The sequence below is a fragment of the Odontesthes bonariensis genome, chromosome 9 (genome assembly GCF_027942865.1).
Source record: "Odontesthes bonariensis isolate fOdoBon6 chromosome 9, fOdoBon6.hap1, whole genome shotgun sequence".
Taxonomy (NCBI): domain Eukaryota; kingdom Metazoa; phylum Chordata; class Actinopteri; order Atheriniformes; family Atherinopsidae; genus Odontesthes; species Odontesthes bonariensis.
Window position 1 is genome coordinate 32,865,686 of NC_134514.1, and position 25,774 is coordinate 32,891,459.

Genomic DNA, 25,774 nt, shown 5'->3' on the forward strand with positions numbered 1-25,774 from the left:
AATTGGTGTTTATAGCAGAAATACCAATTTGGCCTTAACTCGCAAATGTAAGGCTATTCCTGATTTTCTTTCTCAAACAAGGTCATTTAAAGGGGTTTATGCATGGAACATACTTAGAATGGATATATATGAAGGACAAAGGAGTTTGAACTGGTTTTGACTGAAGGAATTGGTGTTTATAAGCAAAAATCCGAATTTCGACTTAACTCGCCAAAGTAAGACTATTCTTGTTTTTCTTTCTCATACAAGGTCATTTAAAGAAGTTTATGCATGGAACCAACTTAGAATTGATATATATTAAGGACAAAAGAGTTTGAACTTGTTTTGACTGAAGGAATTCATTTTATAGCAAAAATACCAATTTGGCCTTAACTCGCCAAAGTAAGGCTATTCTTGTTTTTCTTTCTCATACAAGGTCATTTAAAGAAGTTTATGCATGGAACCAACTTAGAATTGATATATATTAAGGACAAAAGAGTTTGAACTTGTTTTGACTGAAGGCATTCATTTTATAGCAAAAATACCAATTTGGCCTTAACTCGCAAAAGTAAGGCTATTCCTGTTTTTCTTTCTTATACAAGGTCATTTAAAGAGGTTTATGCATGGAACATACTTAGAATGGCTATATATGAAGGACAAAGGAGTTTGAACTTGTTTTGACTGAAGGAATATGTGTTCATAGCAAAAATACCAATTTGGCCTTAACTCGCAAAAGTAAGGCTATTCCTGTTTTTCTTTCTCAAACAAGGTCATTTAAAGGGGTTTATGCATGGAACATACTTAGAATGGATATATATGAAGGACAAAGGAGTTTGAACTGGTTTTGACTGAAGGAATTGGTGTTTATAAGCAAAAATCCGAATTTCGACTTAACTCGCCAAAGTAAGACTATTCTTGTTTTTCTTTCTCATACAAGGTCATTTAAAGAAGTTTATGCATGGAACCAACTTAGAATTGATATATATTAAGGACAAAAGAGTTTGAACTTGTTTTGACTGAAGGAATTCATTTTATAGCAAAAATACCAATTTGGCCTTAACTCGCCAAAGTAAGGCTTTTCTTGTTTTTCTTTCTCATACAAGGTCATTTAAAGAAGTTTATGCATGGAACCAACTTAGAATTGATATATATTAAGGACAAAAGAGTTTGAACTTGTTTTGACTGAAGGCATTCATTTTATAGCAAAAATACCAATTTGGCCTTAACTCGCAAAAGTAAGGCTATTCCTGTTTTTCTTTCTCAAACAAGGTCATTTAAAGGGGTTTATGCATGGAACATACTTAGAATGGATATATATGAAGGACAAAGGAGTTTGAACTGGTTTTGACTGAAGGAATTGGTGTTTATAAGCAAAAATCAGAATTTCGACTTAACTCGCCAAAGTAAGACTATTCTTGTTTTTCTTTCTCATACAAGGTCATTTAAAGAAGTTTATGCATGGAACCAACTTAGAATTGATATATATTAAGGACAAAAGAGTTTGAACTTGTTTTGACTGAAGGAATTCATTTTACAGCAAAAATACCAATTTGGCCTTAACTCGCCAAAGTAAGGCTATTCTTGTTTTTCTTTCTCATACAAGGTCATTTAAAGAAGTTTATGCATGGAACCAACTTAGAATTGATATATATTAAGGACAAAAGAGTTTGAACTTGTTTTGACTGAAGGCATTCATTTAATAGCAAAAATACCAATTTGGCCTTAACTCGCAAAAGTAAGGCTATTCCTGTTTTTCTTTCTCAAACAAGGTCATTAAAAGGGGTTTATGCATGGAACATACTTAGAATGGATATATATGAAGGACAAAGGAGTTTGAACTGGTTTTGACTGAAGGAATTGGTGTTTATAAGCAAAAATCCGAATTTCGACTTAACTCGCCAAAAGTAAGACTATTCCTGTTTTTCTTTCTCATACAAGGTCATTTAAAGAGGTTTATGCATGGAACATACTTAAAATGGCTATATATGAAGGACAAAGGAGTTTGAACTTGTTTTGACTGAAGGAATATGTGTTTATAGCAAAAATACCAATTTGGCCTTAACTCGCAAAAGTAAGGCTATTCCTGTTTTTCTTTCTCATACAAGGTCATTTAAAGAGGTTTATGCATGGAACATACTTAGAATGGATATATATGAAGGACAAAGGAGTTTGAACTGGTTTTGACTGAAGGAATTGGTGTTTATAAGCAAAAATCCGAATTTCGACTTAACTCGCCAAAGTAAGGCTATTCTTGTTTTTCTTTCTCATACAAGGTCATTTAAAGAAGTTTATGCATGGAACCAACTTAGAATTGATATATATTAAGGACAAAAGAGTTTGAACTTGTTTTGACTGAAGGCATTCATTTTATAGCAAAAATACCAATTTGGCCTTAACTCGCAAAAGTAAGGCTATTCCTGTTTTTCTTTCTTATACAAGGTCATTTAAAGAGGTTTATGCATGGAACATACTTAGAATGGCTATATATGAAGGACAAAGGAGTTTGAACTTGTTTTGACTGAAGGAATATGTGTTCATAGCAAAAATACCAATTTGGCCTTAACTCGCAAAAGTAAGGCTATTCCTGTTTTTCTTTCTCAAACAAGGTCATTTAAAGGGGTTTATGCATGGAACATACTTAGAATGGATATATATGAAGGACAAAGGAGTTTGAACTGGTTTTGACTGAAGGAATTGGTGTTTATAAGCAAAAATCCGAATTTCGACTTAACTCGCCAAAGTAAGACTATTCTTGTTTTTCTTTCTCATACAAGGTCATTTAAAGAAGTTTATGCATGGAACCAACTTAGAATTGATATATATTAAGGACAAAAGAGTTTGAACTTGTTTTGACTGAAGGAATTCATTTTATAGCAAAAATACCAATTTGGCCTTAACTCGCCAAAGTAAGGCTTTTCTTGTTTTTCTTTCTCATACAAGGTCATTTAAAGAAGTTTATGCATGGAACCAACTTAGAATTGATATATATTAAGGACAAAGGAGTTTGAACTGGTTTTGACTGAAGGAATTGGTGTTTATAAGCAAAAATCAGAATTTCGACTTAACTCGCCAAAGTAAGACTATTCTTGTTTTTCTTTCTCATACAAGGTCATTTAAAGAAGTTTATGCATGGAACCAACTTAGAATTGATATATATTAAGGACAAAAGAGTTTGAACTTGTTTTGACTGAAGGAATTCATTTTACAGCAAAAATACCAATTTGGCCTTAACTCGCCAAAGTAAGGCTATTCTTGTTTTTCTTTCTCATACAAGGTCATTTAAAGAAGTTTATGCATGGAACCAACTTAGAATTGATATATATTAAGGACAAAAGAGTTTGAACTTGTTTTGACTGAAGGCATTCATTTAATAGCAAAAATACCAATTTGGCCTTAACTCGCAAAAGTAAGGCTATTCCTGTTTTTCTTTCTCAAACAAGGTCATTTAAAGGGGTTTATGCATGGAACATACTTAGAATGGATATATATGAAGGACAAAGGAGTTTGAACTTGTTTTGACTGAAGAAATATGTGTTTATAGCAAAAATACGAATTTGGCCTTAACTCGCAAAAGTAAGAATATTCCTGTTTTTCTTTCTCAAACAAGGTCATTTAAAGGGGTTTATGCATGGAACATACTTAGAATGGATATATATGAAGGACAAAGGAGTTTGAACTAGTTTTGACTAAAGGAATTGGTGTTTATAGCAGAAATACCAATTTGGCCTTAACTCGCAAATGTAAGGCTATTCCTGATTTTCTTTCTCAAACAAGGTCATTTAAAGGGGTTTATGCATGGAACCAACTTAGAATTGATATATATGAAGGACAAAGGAGTTTAAACTGGTTTTGACTTAAGGAATTGGTGTTTATAGCAAAAATACCAATTTGGCCTTAACTCGCAAAAGTAAGGCTATTCCTGTTTTTCTTTCTCATACAAGGTCATTTAAAGAGGTTTATGCATGGAACATACTTAGAATGGCTATATATGAAGGACAAAGGAGTTTGAACTGATTTTGACTGAAGGAATTGGTGTTTATAAGCAAAAATCCGAATTTCGACTTAACTCGCCAAAGTAAGACTATTCTTGTTTTTCTTTCTCATACAAGGTCATTTAAAGAGGTTTATGCATGGAACATACTTAAAATGGCTATATATGAAGGACAAAGGAGTTTGAACTTGTTTTGACTGAAGGAATATGTGTTTATAGCAAAAATACCAATTTGGCCTTAACTCGCAAAAGTAAGGCTATTCCTGTTTTTCTTTCTCAAACAAGGTCATTTAAAGGGGTTTATGCATGGAACATACTTAGAATGGATATATATGAAGGACAAAGGAGTTTGAACTTGTTTTGACTGAAGAAATATGTGTTTATAGCAAAAATACGAATTTGGCCTTAACTCGCAAAAGTAAGAATATTCCTGTTTTTCTTTCTCAAACAAGGTCATTTAAAGGGGTTTATGCATGGAACATACTTAGAATGGATATATATGAAGGACAAAGGAGTTTGAACTAGTTTTGACTAAAGGAATTGGTGTTTATAGCAGAAATACCAATTTGGCCTTAACTCGCAAATGCAAGGCTATTCCTGATTTTCTTTCTCAAACAAGGTCATTTAAAGGGGTTTATGCATGGAACCAACTTAGAATTGATATATATGAAGGACAAAGGAGTTTAAACTGGTTTTGACTTAAGGAATTGGTGTTTATAGCAAAAATACCAATTTGGCCTTAACTCGCAAAAGTAAGGCTATTCCTGTTTTTCTTTCTCATACAAGGTCATTTAAAGAGGTTTATGCATGGAACATACTTAGAATGGCTATATATGAAGGACAAAGGAGTTTGAACTGATTTTGACTGAAGGAATTGGTGTTTATAAGCAAAAATCCGAATTTCGACTTAACTCGCCAAAGTAAGGCTATTCTTGTTTTTCTTTCTCATACAAGGTCATTTAAAGAAGTTTATGCATGGAACCAACTTAGAATTGATATATATTAAGGACAAAAGAGTTTGAACTGGTTTTGACTGAAGGCATTCATTTTATAGCAAAAATACCAATTTGGCCTTAACTCGCAAAAGTAAGGCTATTCCTGTTTTTCTTTCTCAAACAAGGTCATTTAAAGGGGTTTATGCATGGAACATACTTAGAATGGATATATATGAAGGACAAAGGAGTTTGAACTGGTTTTGACTTAAGGAATTGGTGTTTATAGCAAAAATACCAATTTGGCCTTAACTCGCAAAAGTAAGGCTATTCCTGTTTTTCTTTCACAAACAAGGTCATTTAAAGGGGTTTATGCATGGAACATACTTAGAATGGATATATATGAAGGACAAAGGAGTTTGAACTGGTTTTGACTGAAGGAATTGGTGTTTATAAGCAAAAATCCGAATTTCGACTTAACTCGCCAACGTAAGACTATTCTTGTTTTTCTTTCTCATACAAGGTCATTTAAAGAAGTTTATGCATGGAACCAACTTAGAATTGATATATATTAAGGACAAAAGAGTTTGAACTTGTTTTGACTGAAGGAATTCATTTTATAGCAAAAATACCAATTTGGCCTTAACTCGCCAAAGTAAGGCTAATCTTGTTTTTCTTTCTCATACAAGGTCATTTAAAGAAGTTTATGCATGGAACCAACTTAGAATTGATATATATTAAGGACAAAAGAGTTTGAACTTGTTTTGACTGAAGGCATTCATTTTATAGCAAAAATACCAATTTGGACTTAACTCGCAAAAGTAAGTCTATTCCTGTTTTTCTTTCTCAAACAAGGTCATTTAAAGGGGTTTATGCATGGAACATACTTAGAATGGATATATATGAAGGACAAAGGAGTTTGAACTGGTTTTGACTGAAGGAATTGGTGTTTATAGCAGAAATACCAATTTGGCCTTAACTCGCAAATGTAAAGCTATTCCTGATTTTCTTTCTTATACAAGGTCATTTAAAGAGGTTTATGCATGGAACATACTTAGAATGGCTATATATGAAGGACAAAGGAGTTTGAACTTGTTTTGACTGAAGGAATATGTGTTCATAGCAAAAATACCAATTTGGCCTTAACTCGCAAAAGTAAGGCTATTCCTGTTTTTCTTTCTCAAACAAGGTCATTTAAAGGGGTTTATGCATGGAACATACTTAGAATGGATATATATGAAGGACAAAGGAGTTTGAACTGGTTTTGACTGAAGGAATTGGTGTTTATAAGCAAAAATCCGAATTTCGACTTAACTCGCCAAAGTAAGACTATTCTTGTTTTTCTTTCTCATACAAGGTCATTTAAAGAAGTTTATGCATGGAACCAACTTAGAATTGATATATATTAAGGACAAAAGAGTTTGAACTTGTTTTGACTGAAGGAATTCATTTTATAGCAAAAATACCAATTTGGCCTTAACTCGCAAAAGTAAGGCTATTCCTGTTTTTCTTTCTCAAACAAGGTCATTTAAAGGGGTTTATGCATGGAACATACTTAGAATGGATATATATGAAGGACAAAGGAGTTTGAACTGGTTTTGACTGAAGGAATTGGTGTTTATAAGCAAAAATCCGAATTTCGACTTAACTCGCCAAAAGTAAGACTATTCCTGTTTTTCTTTCTCATACAAGGTCATTTAAAGAGGTTTATGCATGGAACATACTTAAAATGGCTATATATGAAGGACAAAGGAGTTTGAACTGGTTTTGACTGAAGGAATTGGTGTTTATAAGCAAAAATCCGAATTTCGACTTAACTCGCCAAAGTAAGACTATTCTTGTTTTTCTTTCTCATACAAGGTCATTTAAAGAGGTTTATGCATGGAACATACTTAGAATAGCTATATATGAAGGACAAAGGAGTTTGAACTTGTTTTGATTGAAGGAATATGTGTTTATAGCAAAAATACCAATTTGGCCTTAACTCGCAAAAGTAAGGCTATTCCTGTTTTTCTTTCTCAATCAAGGTCATTTAAAGGGGTTTATGCATGGAACATACTTAGAATGGATATATATGAAGGACAAAGGAGTTTGAAATGGTTTTGACTGAAGGAATTGGTGTTTATAAGCAAAAATCCGAATTTCGACTTAACTCGCCAAAGTAAGGCTATTCTTGTTTTTCTTTCTCATACAAGGTCATTTAAAGAAGTTTATGCATGGAACCAACTTAGAATTGATATATATTAAGGACAAAAGAGTTTGAACTTGTTTTGACTTAAGGAATTCATTTTATAGCAAAAATACCAATTTGGCCTTAACTCGCCAAAGTAAGGCTATTCTTGTTTTTCTTTCTCATACAAGGTCATTTAAAGAAGTGTATGCATGGAACCAACTTAGAATTGATATATATTAAGGACAAAAGAGTTTGAACTTGTTTTGACTTAAGGCATTCATTTTATAGCAAAAATACCAATTTGGCCTTAACTCGCAAAAGTGAGGCTATTCCTGTTTTTCTTTCTCAAACAAGGTCATTTAAAGGGGTTTATGCATGGAACATACTTAGAATGGATATATATGAAGGACAAAGGAGTTTGAACTGGTTTTGACTGAAGGAATATGTGTTTATAGCAAAAATACCAATTTGGCCTTAACTCGCAAAAGTAAGGCTATTCCTGTTTTTCTTTCTCAAACAAGGTCATTTAAAGGGGTTTATGCATGGAACATACTTAGAATGGATATATATGAAGGACAAAGGAGTTTGAACTGGTTTTGACTTAAGGAATTGGTGTTTATAGCAAAAATACCAATTTGGCCTTAACTCGCAAATGTACGGCTATTCCTGATTTTCTTTCTCAAACAAGGTCATTTAAAGAGGTTTATGCATGGAACATACTTAGAATGGATATATATGAAGGACAAAGGAGTTTGAACTTGTTTTGACTGAAGAAATATGTGTTTATAGCAAAAATACCAATTAGGCCTTAACTCGCAAAAGTAAGGCTATTCCTGTTTTTCTTTCTCAAACAAGGTCATTTAAAGGGGTTTATGCATGGAACATACTTAGAATGGATATATATGAAGGACAAAGGAGTTTGAACTGGTTTTGACTTAAGGAATTGGTGTTTATAGCAAAAATACCAATTTGGCCTTAACTCGCAAAAGTAAGGCTATTCCTGTTTTTCTTTCTCAAACAAGGTCATTTAAAGGGGTTTATGCATGGAACATACTTAGAATGGATATATATGAAGGACAAAGGAGTTTGAACTGGTTTTGACTGAAGGAATTGGTGTTTATAAGCAAAAATCCGAATTTCGACTTAACTCGCAAAAGTAAGACTATTCTTGTTTTTCTTTCTCATACAAGGTCATTTAAAGAAGTTTATGCATGGAACCAACTTAGAATTGATATATATTAAGGACAAAAGAGTTTGAACTTGTTTTGACTGAAGGAATTCATTTTATAGCAAAAATACCAATTTGGCCTTAACTCGACAAAGTAAGGCTATTCCTGTTTTTCTTTCTCAAACAAGGTCATTTAAAGAAGTTTATGCATGGAACATACTTAGAATGGATATATATGAAGGACAAAGGAGTTTGAACTGGTTTTGACTTAAGGAATTGGTGTTTATAGCAAAAATACCAATTTGGCCTTAACTCGCAAAAGTAAGGCTATTCCTGTTTTTCTTTCACAAACAAGGTCATTTAAAGGGGTTTATGCATGGAACATACTTAGAATGGATATATATGAAGGACAAAGGAGTTTGAACTGGTTTTGACTGAAGGAATTGGTGTTTATAAGCAAAAATCCGAATTTCGACTTAACTCGCCAACGTAAGACTATTCTTGTTTTTCTTTCTCATACAAGGTCATTTAAAGAAGTTTATGCATGGAACCAACTTAGAATTGATATATATTAAGGACAAAAGAGTTTGAACTTGTTTTGACTGAAGGAATTCATTTTATAGCAAAAATACCAATTTGGCCTTAACTCGCCAAAGTAAGGCTATTCTTGTTTTTCTTTCTCATACAAGGTCATTTAAAGAAGTTTATGCATGGAACCAACTTAGAATTGATATATATTAAGGACAAAAGAGTTTGAACTGGTTTTGACTGAAGGCATTCATTTTATAGCAAAAATACCAATATGGCCTTAACTCGCAAAAGTAAGGCTATTCCTGTTTTTCTTTCTCAAACAAGGTCATTTAAAGGGGTTTATGCATGGAACATACTTAGAATGGATATATATGAAGGACAAAGGAGTTTGAACTGGTTTTGACTTAAGGAATTGGTGTTTATAGCAAAAATACCAATTTGGCCTTAACTTGCAAAAGTAAGGCTATTCTTGTTTTTCTTTCACAAACAAGGTCATTTAAAGGGGTTTATGCATGGAACATACTTAGAATGGATATATATGAAGGACAAAGGAGTTTGAACTGGTTTTGACTGAAGGAATTGGTGTTTATAAGCAAAAATCCGAATTTCGACTTAACTCGCCAAAGTAAGGCTATTCTTGTTTTTCTTTCTCATACAAGGTCATTTAAAGAAGTTTATGCATGGAACCAACTTAGAATTGATATATATGAAGGACAAAAGAGTTTGAACTTGTTTTGACTTAAGGAATTCATTTTATAGCAAAAATACCAATTTGGCCTTAACTCGCCAAAGTAAGGCTATTCTTGTTTTTCTTTCTCATACAAGGTCATTTAAAGAAGTTTATGCATGGAACCAACTTAGAATTGATATATATTAAGGACAAAAGAGTTTGAACTTGTTTTGACTTAAGGCATTCATTTTATAGCAAAAATACCAATTTGGCCTTAACTCGCAAAAGTAAGGCTATTCCTGTTTTTCTTTCTCAAACAAGGTCATTTAAAGGGGTTTATGCATGGAATATACTTAGAATGGATATATATGAAGGACAAAGGAGTTTGAACTGGTTTTGACTGAAGGAATTGGTGTTTATAGCAGAAATACCAATTTGGCCTTAACTAGCAAATGTAAGGCTATTCCTGATTTTCTTTCTTATACAAGGTCATTTAAAGAGGTTTATGCATGGAACATACTTAGAATGGATATATATGAAGGACAAAGGAGTTTGAACTGGTTTTGACTGAAGGAATTGGTGTTTATAAGCAAAAATCCGAATTTCGACTTAACTCGCCAAAGTAAGACTATTCTTGTTTTTCTTTCTCATACAAGGTCATTTAAAGAGGTTTATGCATGGAACATACTTAGAATTGATATATATGAAGGACAAAGGAGTTTGAACTTGTTTTGATTGAAGGAATATGTGTTTATAGCAAAAATACCAATTTGGCCTTAACTCGCAAAAGTAAGGCTATTCCTGTTTTTCTTTCTCAATCAAGGTCATTTAAAGGGGTTTATGCATGGAACATACTTAGAATGGATATATATGAAGGACAAAGGAGTTTGAACTGGTTTTGACTGAAGGAATTGGTGTTTATAAGCAAAAATCCGAATTTCGACTTAACTCGCCAAAGTAAGACTATTCTTGTTTTTCTTTCTCATACAAGGTCATTTAAAGAAGTTTATGCATGGAACCAACTTAGAATTGATATATATTAAGGACAAAAGAGTTTGAACTGGTTTTGACTGAAGGCATTCATTTTATAGCAAAAATACCAATATGGCCTTAACTCGCAAAAGTAAGGCTATTCCTGTTTTTCTTTCTCAAACAAGGTCATTTAAAGGGGTTTATGCATGGAACATACTTAGAATGGATATATATGAAGGACAAAGGAGTTTGAACTGGTTTTGACTTAAGGAATTAGTGTTTATAGCAAAAATACCAATTTGGCCTTAACTTGCAAAAGTAAGGCTATTCCTGTTTTTGTTTCACAAACAAGGTCATTTAAAGGGGTTTATGCATGGAACATACTTAGAATGGATATATATGAAGGACAAAGGAGTTTGAACTGGTTTTGACTGAAGGAATTGGTGTTTATAAGCAAAAATCCGAATTTCTACTTAACTCGCCAAAGTAAGGCTATTCTTGTTTTTCTTTCTCATACAAGGTCATTTAAAGAAGTTTATGCATGGAACCAACTTAGAATTGATATATATTAAGGACAAAAGAGTTTGAACTTGTTTTGACTTAAGGAATTCATTTTATAGCAACAATACCAATTTGGCCTTAACTCGCCAAAGTAAGGCTATTCTTGTTTTTCTTTCTCATACAAGGTCATTTAAAGAAGTTTATGCATGGAACCAACTTAGAATTGATATATATTAAGGACAAAAGAGTTTGAACTTGTTTTGACTTAAGGCATTCATTTTATAGCAAAAATACCAATTTGGCCTTAACTCGCAAAAGTAAGGCTATTCCTGTTTTTCTTTCTCAAACAAGGTCATTTAAAGGGGTTTATGCATGGAACATACTTAGAATGGATATATATGAAGGACAAAGGAGTTTGAACTGGTTTTGACTGAAGGAATTGGTGTTTATAAGCAAAAATCCGAATTTCGACTTAACTCGCCAAAAGTAAGACTATTCCTGTTTTTCTTTCTCATACAAGGTCATTTAAAGAGGTTTATGCATGGAACATACTTAAAATGGCTATATATGAGGGACAAAGGAGTTTGAACTTGTTTTGACTGAAGGAATATGTGTTTATAGCAAAAATACCAATTTGGCCTTAACTCGCAAAAGTAAGGCTATTCCTGTTTTTCTTTCTCAAACAAGGTCATTTAAAGAAGTTTATGCATGGAACATACTTAGAATGGATATATATGAAGGACAAAGGAGTTTGAACTGGTTTTGACTTAAGGAATTGGTGTTTATAGCAAAAATACCAATTTGGCCTTAACTCGCAAAAGTAAGGCTATTCCTGTTTTTCTTTCACAAACAAGGTCATTTAAAGGGGTTTATGCATGGAACATACTTAGAATGGATATATATGAAGGACAAAGGAGTTTGAACTGGTTTTGACTGAAGGAATTGGTGTTTATAAGCAAAAATCCGAATTTCGACTTAACTCGCCAACGTAAGACTATTCTTGTTTTTCTTTCTCATACAAGGTCATTTAAAGAAGTTTATGCATGGAACCAACTTAGAATTGATATATATTAAGGACAAAAGAGTTTGAACTTGTTTTGACTGAAGGAATTCATTTTATAGCAAAAATACCAATTTGGCCTTAACTCGCCAAAGTAAGGCTATTCTTGTTTTTCTTTCTCATACAAGGTCATTTAAAGAAGTTTATGCATGGAACCAACTTAGAATTGATATATATTAAGGACAAAAGAGTTTGAACTGGTTTTGACTGAAGGCATTCATTTTATAAGCAAAAATACCAATATGGCCTTAACTCGCAAAAGTAAGGCTATTCCTGTTTTTCTTTCTCAAACAAGGTCATTTAAAGGGGTTTATGCATGGAACATACTTAGAATGGATATATATGAAGGACAAAGGAGTTTGAACTGGTTTTGACTGAAGGAATTGGTGTTTATAAGCAAAAATCCGAATTTCGACTTAACTCGCCAAAGTAAGACTATTCTTGTTTTTCTTTCTCATACAAGGTCATTTAAAGAAGTTTATGCATGGAACCAACTTAGAATTGATATATATTAAGGACAAAAGAGTTTGAACTGGTTTTGACTGAAGGCATTCATTTTATAGCAAAAATACCAATATGGCCTTAACTCGCAAAAGTAAGGCTATTCCTGTTTTTCTTTCTCAAACAAGGTCATTTAAAGGGGTTTATGCATGGAACATACTTAGAATGGATATATATGAAGGACAAAGGAGTTTGAACTGGTTTTGACTTAAGGAATTAGTGTTTATAGCAAAAATACCAATTTGGCCTTAACTTGCAAAAGTAAGGCTATTCCTGTTTTTGTTTCACAAACAAGGTCATTTAAAGGGGTTTATGCATGGAACATACTTAGAATGGATATATATGAAGGACAAAGGAGTTTGAACTGGTTTTGACTGAAGGAATTGGTGTTTATAAGCAAAAATCCGAATTTCTACTTAACTCGCCAAAGTAAGGCTATTCTTGTTTTTCTTTCTCATACAAGGTCATTTAAAGAAGTTTATGCATGGAACCAACTTAGAATTGATATATATTAAGGACAAAAGAGTTTGAACTTGTTTTGACTTAAGGAATTCATTTTATAGCAACAATACCAATTTGGCCTTAACTCGCCAAAGTAAGGCTATTCTTGTTTTTCTTTCTCATACAAGGTCATTTAAAGAAGTTTATGCATGGAACCAACTTAGAATTGATATATATTAAGGACAAAAGAGTTTGAACTTGTTTTGACTTAAGGCATTCATTTTATAGCAAAAATACCAATTTGGCCTTAACTCGCAAAAGTAAGGCTATTCCTGTTTTTCTTTCTCAAACAAGGTCATTTAAAGGGGTTTATGCATGGAACATACTTAGAATGGATATATATGAAGGACAAAGGAGTTTGAACTGGTTTTGACTGAAGGAATTGGTGTTTATAAGCAAAAATCCGAATTTCGACTTAACTCGCCAAAAGTAAGACTATTCCTGTTTTTCTTTCTCATACAAGGTCATTTAAAGAGGTTTATGCATGGAACATACTTAAAATGGCTATATATGAGGGACAAAGGAGTTTGAACTTGTTTTGACTGAAGGAATATGTGTTTATAGCAAAAATACCAATTTGGCCTTAACTCGCAAAAGTAAGGCTATTCCTGTTTTTCTTTCTCAAACAAGGTCATTTAAAGAAGTTTATGCATGGAACATACTTAGAATGGATATATATGAAGGACAAAGGAGTTTGAACTGGTTTTGACTTAAGGAATTGGTGTTTATAGCAAAAATACCAATTTGGCCTTAACTCGCAAAAGTAAGGCTATTCCTGTTTTTCTTTCACAAACAAGGTCATTTAAAGGGGTTTATGCATGGAACATACTTAGAATGGATATATATGAAGGACAAAGGAGTTTGAACTGGTTTTGACTGAAGGAATTGGTGTTTATAAGCAAAAATCCGAATTTCGACTTAACTCGCCAACGTAAGACTATTCTTGTTTTTCTTTCTCATACAAGGTCATTTAAAGAAGTTTATGCATGGAACCAACTTAGAATTGATATATATTAAGGACAAAAGAGTTTGAACTTGTTTTGACTGAAGGAATTCATTTTATAGCAAAAATACCAATTTGGCCTTAACTCGCCAAAGTAAGGCTATTCTTGTTTTTCTTTCTCATACAAGGTCATTTAAAGAAGTTTATGCATGGAACCAACTTAGAATTGATATATATTAAGGACAAAAGAGTTTGAACTGGTTTTGACTGAAGGCATTCATTTTATAAGCAAAAATACCAATATGGCCTTAACTCGCAAAAGTAAGGCTATTCCTGTTTTTCTTTCTCAAACAAGGTCATTTAAAGGGGTTTATGCATGGAACATACTTAGAATGGATATATATGAAGGACAAAGGAGTTTGAACTGGTTTTGACTTAAGGAATTGGTGTTTATAGCAAAAATACCAATTTGGCCTTAACTTGCAAAAGTAAGGCTATTCTTGTTTTTCTTTCACAAACAAGGTCATTTAAAGGGGTTTATGCATGGAACATACTTAGAATGGATATATATGAAGGACAAAGGAGTTTGAACTGGTTTTGACTGAAGGAATTGGTGTTTATAAGCAAAAATCCGAATTTCGACTTAACTCGCCAAAGTAAGGCTATTCTTGTTTTTCTTTCTCATACAAGGTCATTTAAAGAAGTTTATGCATGGAACCAACTTAGAATTGATATATATTAAGGACAAAAGAGTTTGAACTTGTTTTGACTGAAGGAATTCATTTTATAGCAAAAATACCAATTTGGCCTTAACTCGCCAAAGTAAGGCTATTCTTGTTTTTCTTTCTCATACAAGGTCATTTAAAGAAGTTTATGCATGGAACCAACTTAGAATTGATATATATTAAGGACAAAAGAGTTTGAACTGGTTTTGACTGAAGGCATTCATTTTATAGCAAAAATACCAATATGGCCTTAACTCGCAAAAGTAAGGCTATTCCTGTTTTTCTTTCTCAAACAAGGTCATTTAAAGGGGTTTATGCATGGAACATACTTAGAATGGATATATATGAAGGACAAAGGAGTTTGAACTGGTTTTGACTTAAGGAATTGGTGTTTATAGCAAAAATACCAATTTGGCCTTAACTTGCAAAAGTAAGGCTATTCCTGTTTTTCTTTCACAAACAAGGTCATTTAAAGGGGTTTATGCATGGAACATACTTAGAATGGATATATATGAAGGACAAAGGAGTTTGAACTGGTTTTGACTGAAGGAATTGGTGTTTATAAGCAAAAATCCGAATTTCTACTTAACTCGCCAAAGTAAGGCTATTCTTGTTTTTCTTTCTCATACAAGGTCATTTAAAGAAGTTTATGCATGGAACCAACTTAGAATTGATATATATTAAGGACAAAAGAGTTTGAACTTGTTTTGACTTAAGGAATTCATTTTATAGCAAAAATACCAATTTGGCCTTAACTCGCCAAAGTAAGGCTATTCTTGTTTTTCTTTCTCATACAAGGTCATTTAAAGAAGTTTATGCATGGCACCAACTTAGAATTGATATATATTAAGGACAAAAGAGTTTGAACTTGTTTTGACGTAAGGCATTCATTTTATAGTAAAAATACCAATTTGGCCTTAAATCGCAAAAGTAAGGCTATTCCTGTTTTTCTTTCTCAAACAAGGTCATTTAAAGGGGTTTATGCATGGAACATACTTAGAATGGATATATATGAAGGACAAAGGAGTTTGAACTGGTTTTGACTGAAGGAATTGGTGTTTATAAGCAAAAATCCGAATTTCGACTTAACTCGCCAAAAGTAAGACTATTCCTGTTTTTCTTTCTCATACAAGGTCATTTAAAGAGGTTTATGCATGGAACATACTTAAAATGGCTATATATGAGGGACAAAGGAGTTTGAACTTGTTTTGACTGAAGGAATATGTGTTTATAGCAAAAATACCAATTTGGCCTTAACTCGCAAAAGTAAGGCTATTCCTGTTTTTCTTTCTCAAACAAGGTCATTTAAAGGGGTTTATGCATGGAACATACTTAGAATGGATATATATGAAGGACAAAGGAGTTTGAACTGGTTTTGACTTAAGGAATTGGTGTTTATAGCAAAAATACCAATTTGGCCTTAACTCGCAAATGTACGGCTATTCCTGATTTTCTTTCTCAAACAAGGTCATTTAAAGAGGTTTATGCATGGAACATACTTAGAATGGATATATATGAAGGACAAAGGAGTTTGAACTTGTTTTGACTGAAGAAATATGTGTTTATAGCAAAAATACCAATTAGGCATTAACTCGCAAAAGTAAGGCTATTCCTGTTTTTCTTTCTCAAACAAGGTCATTTAAAGGGGTTTATGCATGGAACATACTTAGAATGGATATATATGAAGGACAAAGGAGTTTGAACTGGTTTTGACTTAAGGAATTGGTGTTTATAGCAAAAATACCAATTTGGCCTTAACTCGCAAAAGTAAGGCTATTCCTGTTTTTCTTTCTCAAACAAGGTCATTTAAAGGGGTTTATGCATGGAACATACTTAGAATGTATATATATGAAGGACAAAGGAGTTTGAACTGGTTTTGACTGAAGGAATTGGTGTTTATAAGCAAAAATCCGAATTTCGACTTAACTCGCAAAAGTAAGACTATTCTTGTTTTTCTTTCTCATACAAGGTCATTTAAAGAAGTTTATGCATGGAACCAACTTAGAATTGATATATATTAAGGACAAAAGAGTTTGAACTTGTTTTGACTGAAGGCATTCATTTTATAGCAAAAATACCAATTTGGACTTAACTCGCAAAAGTAAGGCTATTCCTGTTTTTCTTTCTCAAACAAGGTAATTTAAAGGGGTTTATGCATGGAACATACTTAGAATGGATATATATGAAGGACAAAGGAGTTTGAACTGGTTTTGACTGAAGGAATTGGTGTTTATAGCAGAAATACCAATTTGGCCTTAACTCGCAAATGTAAAGCTATTCCTGATTTTCTTTCTTATACAAGGTCATTTAAAGAGGTTTATGCATGGAACATACTTAGAATGGCTATATATGAAGGACAAAGGAGTTTGAACTTGTTTTGACTGAAGGAATATGTGTTCATAGCAAAAATACCAATTTGGCCTTAACTCGCAAAAGTAAGGCTATTCCTGTTTTTCTTTCTCAAACAAGGTCATTTAAAGGGGTTTATGCATGGAACATACTTAGAATGGATATATATGAAGGACAAAGGAGTTTGAACTGGTTTTGACTGAAGGAATTGGTGTTTATAAGCAAAAATCCGAATTTCGACTTAACTCGCCAAAGTAAGACTATTCTTGTTTTTCTTTCTCATACAAGGTCATTTAAAGAAGTTTATGCATGGAACCAACTTAGAATTGATATATATTAAGGACAAAAGAGTTTGAACTTGTTTTGACTGAAGGAATTCATTTTATAGCAAAAATACCAATTTGGCCTTAACTCGCAAAAGTAAGGCTATTCCTGTTTTTCTTTCTCAAACAAGGTCATTTAAAGGGGTTTATGCATGGAACATACTTAGAATGGATATATATGAAGGACAAAGGAGTTTGAACTGGTTTTGACTGAAGGAATTGGTGTTTATAAGCAAAAATCCGAATTTCGACTTAACTCGCCAAAAGTAAGACTATTCCTGTTTTTCTTTCTCATACAAGGTCATTTAAAGAGGTTTATGCATGGAACATACTTAAAATGGCTATATATGAAGGACAAAGGAGTTTGAACTTGTTTTGACTGAAGGAATATGTGTTTATAGCAAAAATACCAATTTGGCCTTAACTCGCAAAAGTAAGGCTATTCCTGTTTTTCTTTCTCAAACAAGGTCATTTAAAGGGGTTTATGCATGGAACATACTTAGAATGGATATATATGAAGGACAAAGGAGTTTGAACTTGTTTTGACTGAAGGAATATGTGTTTATAGCAAAAATACCAATTAGGCCTTAACTCGCAAAAGTAAGGCTATTCCTGTTTTTCTTTCTCATACAAGGTCATTTAAAGAGGTTTATGCATGGAACATACTTAGAATGGATATATATGAAGGACAAAGGAGTTTGAACTGGTTTTGACTGAAGGAATTGGTGTTTATAAGCAACAATCCGAATTTCGACTTAACTCGCCAAAGTAAGGCTATTCTTGTTTTTCTTTCTCATACAAGGTCATTTAAAGAAGTTTATGCATGGAACCAACTTAGAATTATATATATTAAGGACAAAAGAGTTTGAACTTGTTTTGACTGAAGGCATTCATTTTATAGCAAAAATACCAATTTGGCCTTAACTCGCAAAAGTAAGGCTATTCCTGTTTTTCTTTCTCAAACAAGGTCATTTAAAGAAGTTTATGCATGGAACATACTTAGAATGGATATATATGAAGGACAAAGGAGTTTGAACTGGTTTTGACTTAAGGAATTGGTGTTTATAGCAAAAATACCAATTTGGCCTTAACTCGCAAAAGTAAGGCTATTCCTGTTTTTCTTTCACAAACAAGGTCATTTAAAGGGGTTTATGCATGGAACATACTTAGAATGGATATATATGAAGGACAAAGGAGTTTGAACTGGTTTTGACTGAAGGAATTGGTGTTTATAAGCAAAAATCCGAATTTCGACTTGACTCGCCAAAGTAAGACTATTCTTGTTTTTCTTTCTCATACAAGGTCATTTAAAGAAGTTTATGCATGGAACCAACTTAGAATTGATATATATTAAGGACAAAAGAGTTTGAACTTGTTTTGACTGAAGGAATTCATTTTACAGCAAAAATACCAATTTGGCCTTAACTCGCAAAAGTAAGGCTATTCCTGTTTTTCTTTCTCAAACAAGGTCATTTAAAGGGGTTTATGCATGAAACATACTTAGAATGGATATATATGAAGGACAAAGGAGTTTAAACTGGTTTTGACTTAAGGAATTGGTGTTTATAGCAAAAATACCAATTTGGCCTTAACTCGCAAAAGTAAGGCTATTCCTGTTTTTCTTTCACAAACAAGGTCATTTAAAGGGGTTTATGCATGGAACATACTTAGAATGGATATATATGAAGGACAAAGGAGTTTGAACTGGTTTTGACTGAAGGAATTGGTGTTTATAAGCAAAAATCCGAATTTCGACTTAACTCGCCAACGTAAGACTATTCTTGTTTTTCTTTCTCATACAAGGTCATTTAAAGAAGTTTATGCATGGAACCAACTTAGAATTGATATATATTAAGGACAAAAGAGTTTGAACTTGTTTTGACTGAAGGAATTCATTTTATAGCAAAAATACCAATTTGGCCTTAACTCGCCAAAGTAAGGCTATTCTTGTTTTTCTTTCTCATACAAGGTCATTTAAAGAAGTTTATGCATGGAACCAACTTAGAATTGATATATATTAAGGACAAAAGAGTTTGAACTGGTTTTGACTGAAGGCATTCATTTTATAAGCAAAAATACCAATATGGCCTTAACTCGCAAAAGTAAGGCTATTCCTGTTTTTCTTTCTCAAACAAGGTCATTTAAAGGGGTTTATGCATGGAACATACTTAGAATGGATATATATGAAGGACAAAGGAGTTTGAACTGGTTTTGACTTAAGGAATTGGTGTTTATAGCAAAAATACCAATTTGGCCTTAACTTGCAAAAGTAAGGCTATTCTTGTTTTTCTTTCACAAACAAGGTCATTTAAAGGGGTTTATGCATGGAACATACTTAGAATGGATATATATGAAGGACAAAGGAGTTTGAACTGGTTTTGACTGAAGGAATTGGTGTTTATAAGCAAAAATCCGAATTTCGACTTAACTCGCCAAAGTAAGGCTATTCTTGTTTTTCTTTCTCATACAAGGTCATTTAAAGAAGTTTATGCATGGAACCAACTTAGAATTGATATATATTAAGGACAAAAGAGTTTGAACTTGTTTTGACTTAAGGAATTCATTTTATAGCAAAAATACCAATTTGGCCTTAACTCGCCAAAGTAAGGCTATTCTTGTTTTTCTTTCTCATACAAGGTCATTTAAAGAAGTTTATGCATGGAACCAACTTAGAATTGATATATATTAAGGACAAAAGAGTTTGAACTTGTTTTGACTTAAGGCATTCATTTTATAGCAAAAATACCAATTTGGCCTTAACTCGCAAAAGTAAGGCTATTCCTGTTTTTCTTTCTCAAACAAGGTCATTTAAAGGGGTTTATGCATGGAACATACTTAGAATGGATATATATGAAGGACAAAGGAGTTTGAACTGGTTTTGACTTAAGGAATTGGTGTTTATAGCAAAAATACCAATTTGGCCTTAACTTGCAAAAGTAAGGCTATTCCTGTTTTTCTTTCACAAACAAGGTCATTTAAAGGGGTTTATGCATGGAACATACTTAGAATGGATATATATGAAGGACAAAGGAGTTTGAACTGGTTTTGACTGAAGGAATTGGTGTTTATAAGCAAAAATCCGAATTTCTACTTAACTCGCCAAAGTAAGGCTATTCTTGTTTTTCTTTCTCATACAAGGTCATTTAAAGAAGTTTATGCATGGAACCAACTTAGAATTGATATATATTAAGGACAAAAGAGTTTGAACTTGTTTTGACTTAAGGAATTCATTTTATAGCAAAAATACCAATTTGGCCTTAACTCGCCAAAGTAAGGCTATTCTTGTTTTTCTTTCTCATACAAGGTCATTTAAAGAAGTTTATGCATGGAACCAACTTAGAATTGATATATATTAAGGACAAAAGAGTTTGAACTTGTTTTGACGTAAGGCATTCATTTTATAGTAAAAATACCAATTTGGCCTTAACTCGCAAAAGTAAGGCTATTCCTGTTTTTCTTTCTCAAACAAGGTCATTTAAAGGGGTTTATGCATGGAACATACTTAGAATGGATATATATGAAGGACAAAGGAGTTTGAACTGGTTTTGACTGAAGGAATTGGTGTTTATAAGCAAAAATCCGAATTTCGACTTAACTCGCCAAAAGTAAGACTATTCCTGTTTTTCTTTCTCATACAAGGTCATTTAAAGAGGTTTATGCATGGAACATACTTAAAATGGCTATATATGAGGGACAAAGGAGTTTGAACTTGTTTTGACTGAAGGAATATGTGTTTATAGCAAAAATACCAATTTGGCCTTAACTCGCAAAAGTAAGGCTATTCCTGTTTTTCTTTCTCAAACAAGGTCATTTAAAGGGGTTTATGCATGGAACATACTTAGAATGGATATATATGAAGGACAAAGGAGTTTGAACTGGTTTTGACTTAAGGAATTGGTGTTTATAGCAAAAATACCAATTTGGCCTTAACTCGCAAATGTACGGCTATTCCTGATTTTCTTTCTCAAACAAGGTCATTTAAAGAGGTTTATGCATGGAACATACTTAGAATGGATATATATGAAGGACAAAGGAGTTTGAACTTGTTTTGACTGAAGAAATATGTGTTTATAGCAAAAATACCAATTAGGCATTAACTCGCAAAAGTAAGGCTATTCCTGTTTTTCTTTCTCAAACAAGGTCATTTAAAGGGGTTTATGCATGGAACATACTTAGAATGGATATATATGAAGGACAAAGGAGTTTGAACTGGTTTTGACTTAAGGAATTGGTGTTTATAGCAAAAATACCAATTTGGCCTTAACTCGCAAAAGTAAGGCTATTCCTGTTTTTCTTTCTCAAACAAGGTCATTTAAAGGGGTTTATGCATGGAACATACTTAGAATGGATATATATGAAGGACAAAGGAGTTTGAACTGGTTTTGACTGAAGGAATTGGTGTTTATAAGCAAAAATCCGAATTTCGACTTAACTCGCAAAAGTAAGACTATTCTTGTTTTTCTTTCTCATACAAGGTCATTTAAAGAAGTTTATGCATGGAACCAACTTAGAATTGATATATATTAAGGACAAAAGAGTTTGAACTTGTTTTGACTGAAGGCATTCATTTTATAGCAAAAATACCAATTTGGACTTAACTCGCAAAAGTAAGGCTATTCCTGTTTTTCTTTCTCAAACAAGGTAATTTAAAGGGGTTTATGCATGGAACATACTTAGAATGGATATATATGAAGGACAAAGGAGTTTGAACTGGTTTTGACTGAAGGAATTGGTGTTTATAGCAGAAATACCAATTTGGCCTTAACTCGCAAATGTAAAGCTATTCCTGATTTTCTTTCTTATACAAGGTCATTTAAAGAGGTTTATGCATGGAACATACTTAGAATGGCTATATATGAAGGACAAAGGAGTTTGAACTTGTTTTGACTGAAGGAATATGTGTTCATAGCAAAAATACCAATTTGGCCTTAACTCGCAAAAGTAAGGCTATTCCTGTTTTTCTTTCTCAAACAAGGTCATTTAAAGGGGTTTATGCATGGAACATACTTAGAATGGATATATATGAAGGACAAAGGAGTTTGAACTGGTTTTGACTGAAGGAATTGGTGTTTATAAGCAAAAATCCGAATTTCGACTTAACTCGCCAAAGTAAGACTATTCTTGTTTTTCTTTCTCATACAAGGTCATTTAAAGAAGTTTATGCATGGAACCAACTTAGAATTGATATATATTAAGGACAAAAGAGTTTGAACTTGTTTTGACTGAAGGAATTCATTTTATAGCAAAAATACCAATTTGGCCTTAACTCGCAAAAGTAAGGCTATTCCTGTTTTTCTTTCTCAAACAAGGTCATTTAAAGGGGTTTATGCATGGAACATACTTAGAATGGATATATATGAAGGACAAAGGAGTTTGAACTGGTTTTGACTGAAGGAATTGGTGTTTATAAGCAAAAATCCGAATTTCGACTTAACTCGCCAAAAGTAAGACTATTCCTGTTTTTCTTTCTCATACAAGGTCATTTAAAGAGGTTTATGCATGGAACATACTTAAAATGGCTATATATGAAGGACAAAGGAGTTTGAACTTGTTTTGACTGAAGGAATATGTGTTTATAGCAAAAATACCAATTTGGCCTTAACTCGCAAAAGTAAGGCTATTCCTGTTTTTCTTTCTCAAACAAGGTCATTTAAAGGGGTTTATGCATGGAACATACTTAGAATGGATATATATGAAGGACAAAGGAGTTTGAACTTGTTTTGACTGAAGGAATATGTGTTTATAGCAAAAATACCAATTAGGCCTTAACTCGCAAAAGTAAGGCTATTCCTGTTTTTCTTTCTCATACAAGGTCATTTAAAGAGGTTTATGCATGGAACATACTTAGAATGGATATATATGAAGGACAAAGGAGTTTGAACTGGTTTTGACTGAAGGAATTGGTGTTTATAAGCAACAATCCGAATTTCGACTTAACTCGCCAAAGTAAGGCTATTCTTGTTTTTCTTTCTCATACAAGGTCATTTAAAGAAGTTTATGCATGGAACCAACTTAGAATTGATATATATTAAGGACAAAAGAGTTTGAACTTGTTTTGACTGAAGGCATTCATTTTATAGCAAAAATACCAATTTGGCCTTAACTCGCAAAAGTAAGGCTATTCCTGTTTTTCTTTCTCAAACAAGGTCATTTAAAGAAGTTTATGCATGGAACATACTTAGAATGGATATATATGAAGGACAAAGGAGTTTGAACTGGTTTTGACTTAAGGAATTGGTGTTTATAGCAAAAATACCAATTTGGCCTTAACTCGCAAAAGTAAGGCTATTCCTGTTTTTCTTTCACAAACAAGGTCATTTAAAGGGGTTTATGCATGGAACATACTTAGAATGGATATATATGAAGGACAAAGGAGTTTGAACTGGTTTTGACTGAAGGAATTGGTGTTTATAAGCAAAAATCCGAATTTCGACTTGACTCGCCAAAGTAAGACTATTCTTGTTTTTCTTTCTCATACAAGGTCATTTAAAGAAGTTTATGCATGGAACCAACTTAGAATTGATATATATTAAGGACAAAAGAGTTTGAACTTGTTTTGACTGAAGGAATTCATTTTACAGCAAAAATACCAATTTGGCCTTAACTCGCAAAAGTAAGGCTATTCCTGTTTTTCTTTCTCAAACAAGGTCATTTAAAGGGGTTTATGCATGGAACATACTTAGAATGGATATATATGAAGGACAAAGGAGTTTAAACTGGTTTTGACTTAAGGAATTGGTGTTTATAGCAAAAATACCAATTTGGCCTTAACTCGCAAAAGTAAGGCTATTCCTGTTTTTCTTTCTCATACAAGGTCATTTAAAGAGGTTTATGCATGGAACATACTTAGAATAGCTATATATGAAGGACAAAGGAGTTTGAACTTGTTTTGATTGAAGGAATATGTGTTTATAGCAAAAATACCAATTTGGCCTTAACTTGCAAAAGTAAGGCTATTCCTGTTTTTCTTTCTCATACAAGGTCATTTAATGGGGTTTATGCATGGAACATACTTAGAATGGATATATATGAAGGACAAAGGAGTTTGAACTGGTTTTGACTGAAGGAATTGGTGTTTATAAGCAAAAATCCGAATTTCGACTTAACTCGCCAAAGTAAGGCTATTCCTGTTTTTCTTTCTCATACAAGGTCATTTAAAGAAGTTTATGCATGGAACCAACTTAGAATTGATATATATTAAGGACAAAAGAGTTTGAACTTGTTTTGACTGAAGGCATTCATTTTATAGCAAAAATACCAATTTGGCCTTAACTCGCAAAAGTAAGGCTATTCCTGTTTTTCTTTCTCAAACAAGGTCATTTAAAGGGGTTTATGCATGGAACATACTTAGAATGGATATATATGAAGGACAAAGGAGTTTGAACTGGTTTTGACTGAAGGAATTGGTGTTTATAAGCAAAAATCCGAATTTCGACTTAACTCGCCAAAAGTAAGACTATTCCTGATTTTCTTTCTCATACAAGGTCATTTAAAGAGGTTTATGCATGGAACATACTTAAAATGGCTATATATGAAGGACAAAGGAGTTTGAACTTGTTTTGACTGAAGGAATATGTGTTTATAGCAAAAATACCAATTTGACCTTAACTCGCAAAAGTAAGGCTATTCCTGTTTTTCTTTCTCAAACAAGGTCATTTAAAGGGGTTTATGCATGGAACATACTTAGAATGGATATATATGAAGGACAAAGGAGTTTGAACTGGTTTTGACTTAAGGAATTGGTGTTTATAGCAAAAATACCAATTTGGCCTTAACTCGCAAAAGTAAGGCTATTCCTGTTTTTCTTTCACAAACAAGGTCATTTAAAGGGGTTTATGCATGGAACATACTTAGAATGGATATATATGAAGGACAAAGGAGTTTGAACTGGTTTTGACTGAAGGAATTGGTGTTTATAAGCAAAAATCCGAATTTCGACTTAACTCGCCAAAGTAAGACTATTCTTGTTTTTCTTTCTCATACAAGGTCATTTAAAGAAGTTTATGCATGGAACCAACTTAGAATTGATATATATTAAGGACAAAAGAGTTTGAACTTGTTTTGACTGAAGGCATTCATTTTATAGCAAAAATACCAATTTGGCCTTAACTCGCAAAAGTAAGGCTATTCCTGTTTTTCTTTCTCAAACAAGGTCATTTAAAGGGGTTTATGCATGGAACATACTTAGAATGGATATATATGAAGGACAAAGGAGTTTGAACTGGTTTTGACTGAAGGAATTGGTGTTTATAGCAGAAATACCAATTTGGCCTTAACTCGCAAATGTAAGGCTATTCCTGATTTTCTTTCTTATACAAGGTCATTTAAAGAGGTTTATGCATGGAACATACTTAGAATGGATATATATGAAGGACAAAGGAGTTTGAACTGGTTTTGACTGAAGGAATTGGTGTTTATAAGCAAAAATCCGAATTTCGACTTAACTCGCCAAAGT